Raw genomic sequence first — 10,833 nt, forward strand, 5'->3', positions numbered from 1 at the left:
AGTTGGTTGGTTTGAAGTAGGTGAAACAACCTTGATAGAATCAGATTCAGTCCTTGATGCTATGGAGAAAGTGCAACTCATTAGAGATAGACTTAAGACTACTCAGAGTCTCCAGAAGTCTTATGCAGATGTGAGAAGAAGGGAACTAGAGTTCCAAGTTGATGATTGGGTTTTCCTGAAAGTGTCACCTATGAAGGGGGTGATGAGATTTGGCAAGAAAGGGAAGCTCAGTCCCAGATATGTAGGCCCTACCGGATCTTGAAAAGGATTGGTAGAGTGGCTAATGAGTTAGAGTTGCCAGCAGATTTGGCAGCAGTGCATCCAGTCTTTTACATTTAACTTTTGAATAAGTGTGTGGGTGATCCAGCATCCGTAGTGTCATTAGAGACTATGGCTGTAAAAGATAGCCTTTCTTATGAGGATCTACCAGTTGAGATTCTTGATTGTCAAGTTAGAAGGTTGAGAAACAAAGAAGTCGCTTCAGTCAAGGTTTGGTGGATGAGTCAGTCTGTAGAGGGAGCCACTTGGGAAGCAGAAGCGGCCATGAAAGCCAAGTTTGCTCACCTCTTTCCTTCTGATTTCACTCCAGCTTGAGGTAATAGTTTCTCTTCAGTTTTTCAGTCATTCATGCGTAAATTCAGTTTTAGAATCATGTTCCTTCAGTTTGTTCTTGCATTTTCAGCATATTTGCATGTTCTTGGATCTCAGTTCAGTAAAAAATTCAGTTCTCAGTGTTTAGTGGTAGGGATTGCAGCCCTCTCCCTCCATTTCAGCTAGTTTAGTCTTCATTCGAGGACGAATGGTCCCAAGGGGGAGATAATGTAAAACCCCGTACCCGAAACAGACCAAAAATGTAGATTTTGGGAAGTTGCAGGTGCAACCCACGGTTGCCATCCATAGACCATAGGTCAGACCACTGCCCGTGCTGGTGGTCCGTGGTTCACCACTGCAACCCCTCCCCAACCTAGCTCAGAAAATTGGCTAAGTCTCGACCCACAGACAGAACCACGGTCCGTAGGTCAGACCATGGTCCGTGGTCTATGTCCGTGTATCAAGACTCCTTTACCCAACCTCTAACATGAACTGCGGTCGACCAGGATGGACCATCGTTTGATCCACAGACCGTCGTTCGATCCACTAGTTAGATGAAAATTATTGATTGGGTCAACTTCATATGGTCATAACTCTTAGCACAAAAGTAATTATGTGTCCCATGACCTATGATATGATAGATAATTTAATTCTCTTTCCACCGCCACCGAGTTTGCTAAAATCCGACCTCCGAGTAAAAGGTTATGCTTGTTTTAGTGAAGCTCTGTCAGGCAGAGTTGATCGACGACCCCTATCTATGGACCGTAGATTGAACTATAGCTCGTAGGCCCAATCCATCGGTCACTCCGACAACAGTTAAGTCAGAGGTCTTTTGGTCTTTAGCTATTTCGTTGGACCCCTATGATACATCGTTTAGACCCTAAGCCATGAGGTTTTAGTCAGTTTAAGCCAATAAACATAACTAGAACTTATCTAAGTCAAATCATTAATCAAAACTTAGAAAAATTAGAGCGTAAGAGGAGAAAAGAGGTCATGAACCCTAGTTCAAGAACGCAACAAGTTTCCTTCAGTTCCAGCACCGAAATTGAAAGATTTCTCCATGGAATTCGTCACCAGGTATGTGGGATTTCACTAGTGGGTTCCTTTCACCCATTAGGTGCCTAGTTTTCATTCAATTTATTGATTCTCTTATTATGACTAGACCTAGGGTTTCTTAAATGTTAGAATTATTAGATTCTTAGCTGTTAGAATAATCCAAATTAGTATGTTAATATTCAGTTTATTGCATGAATTTTAGAACCCTAGCTATGTAATTCTTTAGTTCTAGAATTATACATGCTAGGTCAGATATTTCAGTTATTCAGTTATACATGCCTCAGTTATTAATGTATCAATATCAGTTTAATTGTTTCATACTCAGTTTGCATGTTTAGTTCGAGATATCCAGTAACTTACAGAAATTTAGTCATAATGTGTTAATCACGTATTTCATTGGGAGTAGCATAATACTGAGTTGGACTAGGGTTTAGCGTACCCATATAGTCCTAGAACTACGAGCCACGTAGGTGTAAGTCCCCTCTGTGGGCAACATCAGTTTAGTGATCATGCCAGTCATGCCTCTATACATTTGGCCGAGTATATTGGGTCCTCTCGATTGGGTATATACATCGGACTCCACATTTAGCTCATGTGATTTTATTGTTGGTCATTACTAGCTCTCAGAATTCACTCAGATTCTATTGCATTGACCTCATATACAGTACAATCAGTATTCAGTTTCAGCATGTTATAAATTTGGTCATTGCATTCAGTTAACTCAGTATTCAGCATCTATATCATGTTTAGATTATTTCATTGCTTTGTTGCTTTGTCTTGTTATATGTTATTTCAGCTTTATTCTATCCTGTATGCTCAGTACCTTTCAAGTACTGACACATACGTGCACTACATTTTCTCGTGATGTAGGTTCAGGTTCTCAACATCCAGATCACGCTTAGGTCGGTTCCCGATCTTCAGTTCAACAGCATTAGTGGTGAGTCCTCATTCTTCGAGGACTAGTGACATGTTTATCTTTATTGATTTTAGTCTTTAGTTTTAGTTTTGCTAATCCTAGTTGGGGCATGTCCCAACATTTCTAGTCAGTTTAGAGGTTTATTTCAGACATAATTAGATTCAACTTAGTGTTGAGTTAATATATTCTTTATATTAAACTCATCAGTTATCATTTNNTAGTGATGAGTTAATATCTTCTTTGTATTAAACTCATCAGTTATCATTTATATCAGTTATATATGGGTATTTCCTTTTTTTTCATTTTTATTTATGATTTAGCTTCCGCATCAGTTTATTATCTTTAGTATGCTCATGATTATGCTAGCACGGTTAGCTTGGGATCACTTGTGGTCCTAGTTCCCGTGTCCGCGTCTCGGGGGTAGCTCAGAGCGTGACACTTTAAGCCTTTGAACACATATGAGATACTTCTTTAAGTAACCTTAGTTCATTAATCATCTTGTTGTGGGAAAATTAGCCTGAACCGACATACATACCATGTGAGCTAAAACATGATCACCCAGTGTCTCCCATACCGAAAAGGGTTGTTCTGCTTGCCTAAGGTAGAAGCATGAACATCTAGCTTAAGTGGATCCACTAGCTAATCAACCTTTGAGGGCACATAGTTTAAGGGATAAAGAGATTGCTACTAGAAACCCGACCTTTACTAAGGGCGAGCTTCCATCTCATGAGACTTCTTCTATAAATCCAACCTCTACTAACGGGAGAGCTTTCATCTCAAGGTCAATATCCACTTAGTGCTAAGAATATTTCCCACAGAATAGTATTTTCTTACTTATTGTCATTATTCATGGAAAGGCATGTCATCTTCATAATCCAAGCTAGCTCATTGGTATAGCTCTTATTCATTAATTCAATTAGGTGAGAAAGCCTTTCAACCTAAGAACCCTTCTATGTGAGAAAACCTTTCACATCATGGTTTTAAGTGTTTTATGAGACTAACCTTTCATTTGATCACCTAAAGTTTCAGTGTGCCAAGCCCTGAAGGAGAAAGTCAAGTTGGCGAGAGAAAGGAGAATTCGGCGTATCGCCGAGCAGTTTCGCGATGCAGTGTTGGATCGCCCAAAGTTATAGAACTTGAGGAAGCTAAAGGCCAAGGCAAAACGGCAAGGACATTGACCAAATGGTGGATCACTGAGCTGATTGCCGAGCCTGACTTACTGCGCCGAATGGTCCTTCGCAACATATTGTTGGCGAATATAAATACATTTTCAAACATTAAGTTTTATATCTTTTTATCAGTTTTAGAAGTATCATCTTTTGAATAGTTTGAACTCTGAGTTTGAGACAAGTTTTCCTTAGCTTTGAAGAATTGAAGCTTTCCATTTTTGAGAAATTAGAAGTGGGTCTTTGAGATTCTACAATTTAGACCTTTGTAAAGACGAAATTAATCGTAACCAGTTGATGGAAACACAATTTGGTAACAATTTTTATCTTTTTATGATGTCTAGCTAAAACCCCAATTCTTGGGGTGTGATTATGTGATTCTGGGTTGATTTAGCTTGTGGGTATTGCTAATTGTTAGTCTAAATGTTTTTTAGAAGTGATTTCAATCAGTAATTGTGGTTCAATTTAAAGAATTGTAGTTGCAAATGCAGTTCTACCTTCGTGTTTTTTGGCTTGCTCGAGAGAGAGGTTTTAGAACCAATATTACTGAATTGATGGTTTGTAGGTATTAGGTTGTCATGGGTTCAACTCGAGAGAGCGATTCCTAAACCCCTTTCCACTTATTCAGCTCGAGAGAGTGAATGGACTAAAGCAAATGATNGATTCTGGGTTGATTTAGCTTGTGGGTATTGCTAATTGTTAGTCTAAATGTTGTTTAGAAGTGATTTCAATCAGTAATTGTGGTTCAATTTAAAGAATTGTAGTTGCAAATGCAGTTCTACCTTCCTGTTTTTTGGCTTGCTCGAGAGAGAGGTTTTTAAACTAATATTACTGAATTGATGGTTTGTAGGTATTAGGTTGTCATGGGTTCAGCTCGAGAGAGCGATTCGTAAACCCCTTTCCACTTATTCAGCTCGAGAGAGTGAATGGACTAAAGCAAATGATGTTTTTATTTCCATTCTTGTTGGTGTTCGAGAGAAATCAACTTGATTAGGGGTAAATTGTTCGAGAGAAAGTTTATCCCCTCTAAAGTCTAACTTATTCACTATTTTACAACTATTTACTAACAGTTGCAATTACTCATTTTTCTACATTAGCCTATAATCCAATCACATTCCAAGAACCCGTCTCGTTATTGTCATCTTCATGTTATTTGTTGTTGTTGTAGCTTATAGTTAAAACCAAAACCCCCTTATTTGACATTCGTGTAGCCCTTAATTTGAATTATGTTTTTATTCATAAATGTCTATTCCTATGGCTTACTTAAGCATATTCGTACTTTCCTATTGAATCTTAAACATGTACCACTCCCTGTTGGATTCGACCCCAACTCATTTAGTTGGGTTATTATACTGACTAATGATTGTTGACGCTTAGAACTGGATTAAGTGTCCTTGAAACGTTAATCAAAATGGCGCCACTGCCGGGTAGGGTGTTGGTTAAGATTCTTTCGTTAAGTTAAATTTTGTCTTGTTAGTTATAGTTGAATCTACTTATTTTTAGTTTGGTTTTAATGTTGCTTATTTAGAGCAGAATAAAGGAGCATGTCTTGTAGCAACGGTGACCAAATGGACCACTCTTCTTTGAGAATGATGATTCTTAGGGATAACATCCTAAGTTTTAGGCAATTGGAGGGTGAGTCAATCCATGAGTTGTGGCTGAGATTTAAGTCACTATTGCTGCAATACCCAACTCATGGAATCTCAAATAACATGCTACTGGACTACTTCTATAGAGGTCTTGGTCCGGAGAACAGGGTAGTGGCTGACCAAATTTCTTCACACGACTACCATATGCAATAGCAACCCAACTCCTTGATCATATGGCCTAGACCAACAAAAGAGACTGAGAAGGACTAGATCTTGGCCACACTGTTGACTCAACTGGATCTCGTGGCCAAAAAGATCATGGAATTGGAAGCACCACACAAAAAGAAAGACCGGTACATTCCCCCACATGAGCGTATAAAGCCCAAGGAGTACGAGGGTGGACAAATAGAAGAAATACTCTCACTCATTCTTCACAAAGTCAAAGACACGACAAAGTGTTTAATGAGGTAAAAGAGAATGTCTCACTTGTGAATCAGATGACTGCTTCCCATTCCATATATATTTAGCTACTGGAGACCCAAATGGGTCATGTTTTGTCTCATCTCTACCCCACGACTCAAAATTAAGTGGGGAATTGTGTTGTGCCATGATGTTAACTAAGGCACTTCTTGGGAAGCAACCCAAGTGTTTTATTTGCTTTATTTTTGTTTTTGAAATAATCGTGTGTTGATTTTGCAGGTTGAAGTGCAAGATGTGTTTGAAAAGTGCAGGTTGGCGAGACAAAAGTCCCGTCGGTGAGCCCGACTTGGACCTACGTTGGACTCAAGAAATTTTAAAATTGGTGTCTGTAAAACTCGGCGAGCCTAAGAGAAAATTGGTGTGTCGTTGAACGGGTTGGCGATCACGACTTAATCTGTTGTTTGGACCCTCATGTTAACTGGAAGTCCTATAAAACTTAGTGAGGTAAGTGGCCACTCGACGTGTCACCGAGTGGGTCGGTGAGCAAAACTTATGTCGCCGAATGGGCGAGAATTGGACGGTTTTAAAGGCCAAAAGTTCAAAATCTTTCACATTCCCTCACTTTTCAACTTTCCAAACTCACACTCGTACTATATTTTCCTATATTCTTGGGTTCTTATCGCGTATTAGTCGTTGATTGTGTGTTCGGAGTTGGATTATTTGCCGCCGAGCTATACAACTTATGTATTCAGCTTAAAAGGTTGGTTTTCCAAACTTCGAACTTATATTTAGTGGTTTTTACTCATTTTCAATTGTTCTTATCTTAGTGATGTGCGCTGGGCCTCTCTGATCTATAATTGTATGCTTGTGTGCCTGTTCTAATTTGAATATCATACCGTAATTGCCCATATTATTGATTTCCCAAAATTTTATGCTTTTAAAGTAGTCTAAAATGTTGGGATGTGCTTAAATTGTTGTTGGGTCTAGTTGGGTGAAGTCTAAGTAACCCAGATTTGTGCCAAATGACGTAATTTGCGCAATGATGGAGCGGTTGACGTCATTCTTAAGGGAAAAAGTTATCAAATGGCCAAATTTGGCCAAACTGGGAGAAGTCTGAGTATCCCGGGGCATGGGAGTAATCGGTCTTAGTTTATTTGAAATAGTGCATGCTTTGATTTTGCTTTTGGGGGCTGCGGGGTTGAATTTGGGAAGTTGGGTTGAGAGTAGGCACTTTGGGCAGTTTGGCGAGTTGGGCCGAGCTCACCGAACCACTCGGCGGTTCATGAATACCCCTATATCGCCTTTAATTTCATGCTAAATTTGAGTTTGGGTTCTGTAACTTTTGGCGAGAAGCCTGAGTTCGCCGAATGCATTTGGCGACTCGCCAATTATTTTGCTTGATCGCCCTTTCTGCGCCCTTAATCCCTAAAATGCACTATAAATTTCAGTGGGCTAGTCCTTGCTCACTGAATGTTGTCAGCGATTCACTGAAAGGCCCTTCCCATCACCGACATGCTAGTTTTCTAGAAATTTTGTAGCCAATCCTTTCGGTGAGCCCGATTTGGCTCGCCAAAGTGATTCGGCGACTCACCAACCGGTTCTGCGAGTCTGTCTGCAACTATTTTCTGCAGTTTTGTTTGAACAGTATCTAACTCTTTTTGATGTTTTTGCAGATATGGCTAGAACCTACCTTGACATGCCACCCCGTAAACGAGCACATGACGTAGTTATAAATGAAGGAAACCCAATCTTGAAAGCTGAAGTGGGTTTGGGGAATGGGTTTTGCCTTTTGAAGCGCCAGTCGCAATCCTTTTAAAAAGGGAAGAACAGAGCCTCGAAAGGGAGGCAAGGGCAAAGGGAAAAGGCCAGCATCTGAGGTTTCGGAGCACAACTACGGCAGCGAGGGAAACACTTTTAACTCCCAAGTTGCATTATCTGAGCTGGAAGATGACCAGCCAATACAGTCCCTGAGAGTGGAAATTTGCACTAGATCTCGTCCTGACTCAGCTAGAGCCCCAACAACCTCCTCTATAGCAGATACAGTGCCAGCTCCGACACAACCTGTGACCCCCTTGCCACTAGTACAGGTCCCTCCTTCCAGGCTACTTAACAGATTAAAAGCCGATGGGATGCGAACTATTATGGAGGAGAAGCTACTGTTTACAGAGGGCCTTAAGGGCAAATACTCCGCAGTGAAGGACTCCTTCCAGTTCCACCGATTTGAGCAGTTCACCAGGCCCCGAGGCCCCTACATCCCTACATGGGTCAGGGAGTTTTATACAACATACTGAGAGCTGGTGCCCAAGGGTAAGAAGAAGGCCAGTCCCTTTAGACCGGTGAAGTCGGTCATGGTTCGGGGAAAAGAAGTTGGGTGCAGTAGTGAATACATTAAATTGTACTTGACAGGGCTCTAGGTGCTACATCGGCATATGAGGGCTTGCCTACTACTCAGTCCCTGGATGACTTAAAGGGCTAGATTGCACAGTTAATTTCTGATACCACCCCGAGGTGGATTGAGGCTGGGGCCCCCATCGAGAAGAAGGACCTGAATATTGTTGCTCGGTACTGGCTCGACTTTATCAGCAACACCATCATGCCGTCCCAGAACGAGTCTATCCTTAACCACCCTAAGACGGCCTACCTTGGGTCGATCATATCCAAGATGAGCATTAACCTGGGACTCCTCATAGAGTAGGAGAAAGCCATGAGGGCCAAGCAGAGCCAGACCTCCCTACCAATCCTAGTGCTGATTACAGAGCTGTGCCGGTGTGCTGGAGTTCCTCGTGATGAGACTAGAGATTTTGAGGTCACCCCTATATTCTCTACTGATATTCGGCATATAGAGGCTGAGTACACTCGAGAGGAGGCAGACATGAGGAGAGCAACTATGGTGGACATATCCTCGGAGATTGACATAGGGACGATTCTTACTGAGGCATCTTTTCCCACTCCTGCCTCCGGACCATCAGGTACATCTACTCCCACTTATTCCCCCTAGGTTCCTGGTACTTCTACCTCTTTCTAGGCCGCCAGGATTACTCAGGCTATGATCCTGAAGATAGGGCACCTGGCCCATTCGGCTGATGTGAGGGCTACCTGACTAGAGGCTGCAGTTCCATGGATGATTGAGAGTGCCATCCTTACTACCTTGACCCCCCTCTGGACTTCTATTGATGATTTGACTGTGAGGGTCGCGACATGTGAGCATTGACAGGGGGAGTCTTTTGAGGTGATGGTTTTGAAAGCCGAGGTTGTAGATCTGAGAAAGGACGTGGACTACTTGAAGTCCACTGACTTCACTTCCTTATTAGAGGCAGCAGATTATGTGAATGCCCAGCCTAATTCTGAGATTCCTCCGGTCACCACCGGAGATATGCTGATAGATGATGTGGCAGCTGAGGAGTCGGAGGTAGAGACCGACGAAGAGCAGATTGAGGTTATAGAGGAGAGAATATATAGAGACTTGCCAGATCTGGAGGACATGATCGTACAGTCGGTGATTCAGACATCGCTGACAGAGACGTCCATGGTAGACCCTAATGGATCTGGTGCTGTTGAGGTGACTCCGGGAACTAATGCCCAAGTTCAGAGTATTGCACCGGGCAATGATGCCCCGATAGATGGAGCAAATGTGTAGACATGATCCTTTTTTACCTCCCTCTCTGTCTTATTTAATTGATTTTTGGATGTTTTTATTTCATTTGAGGAAAAATTGCTTTTTGTTTATGGTGGGGTGAGGTATTTCCATACCTACCTCTTATGATTATTGTTTTTATTTATACATTGGGTTTTGTTCTATATATTGTGTTTTGGCACTGCTTTTGTGGATGTTTGAGTTTGTGGCTCCTTAGTTTGAATGTAAATGATTAATGGACCCTTCCAAAATTTTTTGTGTCACCTCTTGACCGCGTTTGAATATGTCTGTTCTTTTGCAAATTTGAGTATCAATTATGATCAATACCAATGACTTTGAATAGTGCTCTCAATAGAACAAACATGAATGTGCGGCTACGATAAGGCCAATTAAGTTGCATAGGCAATATGAGAACTTTTTGCATGTCGTTGTGAATAGGGGATTATCGAATTGAGTCTCTTGTGATCAATAATGCACACTAGCGAAAGTGTGGAGTCTTGTTTGACATTGGTGTCAATGCCTTGTGTGATGAGCTTACCGTGAACCATGTGTGACCTATAATTTGCGCTGTTGGTCCGGTTGACTAAGTGATGTGAGCTCTTGAAATGATCTTAGGCAACAATTTTAAAGAGAGAAGCAATTTGACATTATACCTCTTTTGCGGCCTAGCTTGTGAGGATGTGATCTTTGCTTGAACACCGTTTGAGGCTTATCCTTTTCTCGGAAGAAACTTGATGAAATTGTGACCTTTCTTTATCCCTTCACCCTTAATCCTCATGAGATGTGGTTTGTTTGAATAACCAACTTAGGCCAAAAGCCTAAGTTGGGGTGTGGTGAAAAGAGAAGGTAAATGAAGAAATGTGAAGGAATTCCCCTCTACCTATGGTTTTGAAAAAGATGGAACCCCTTTCATACAAAAAAAAAAAGAGAAAAGAAAGTAAAAGAAAAAGAATGAAAAAGTTTTGAAATAAAGTTGCAAAAAGAAATGAGGTGTCCAAAGTTTCTTGGAAAATGAATAATGGGGTGAATTTTGAGCATGAATGAGAATGAAGAAGAAAAGGAAAAGAAGTGTTGTTCACACCACATTTCATGATGATAGCAGCCATTGAGCCTAAATGACCATACCTTTACACTCAGCCCTGTTACAAGCCTTGAAAAGGCCTTTTTGATCTTGAGTGAGCTGAAACGAAAGTTGGTTGGAAAATAAGGGCAAACCTATGGGTGGAGTCATGCATGTGTTCATCTTTTTGAGTGTGAGAGTTGTTTGTAATTCCAGAGCTATAAATTGTTGATCCATTGTGTGTGAATATGGAATCATCTTTGTATAAGGGCATTTGAGTACCATTGTTGAACTTGAACTTGCATTTGTATCAAGTATTGTGAACTTGAGATTTTTTGATACTGGTGAGTCCCAACTTGAATCTTTGAGTGCACAATTGATCCTTGCATAAGTAAATTGAG

This window comes from Solanum stenotomum, chromosome 12 (assembly GCF_019186545.1).
Source record: "Solanum stenotomum isolate F172 chromosome 12, ASM1918654v1, whole genome shotgun sequence".
Classification (NCBI taxonomy): domain Eukaryota; kingdom Viridiplantae; phylum Streptophyta; class Magnoliopsida; order Solanales; family Solanaceae; genus Solanum; species Solanum stenotomum.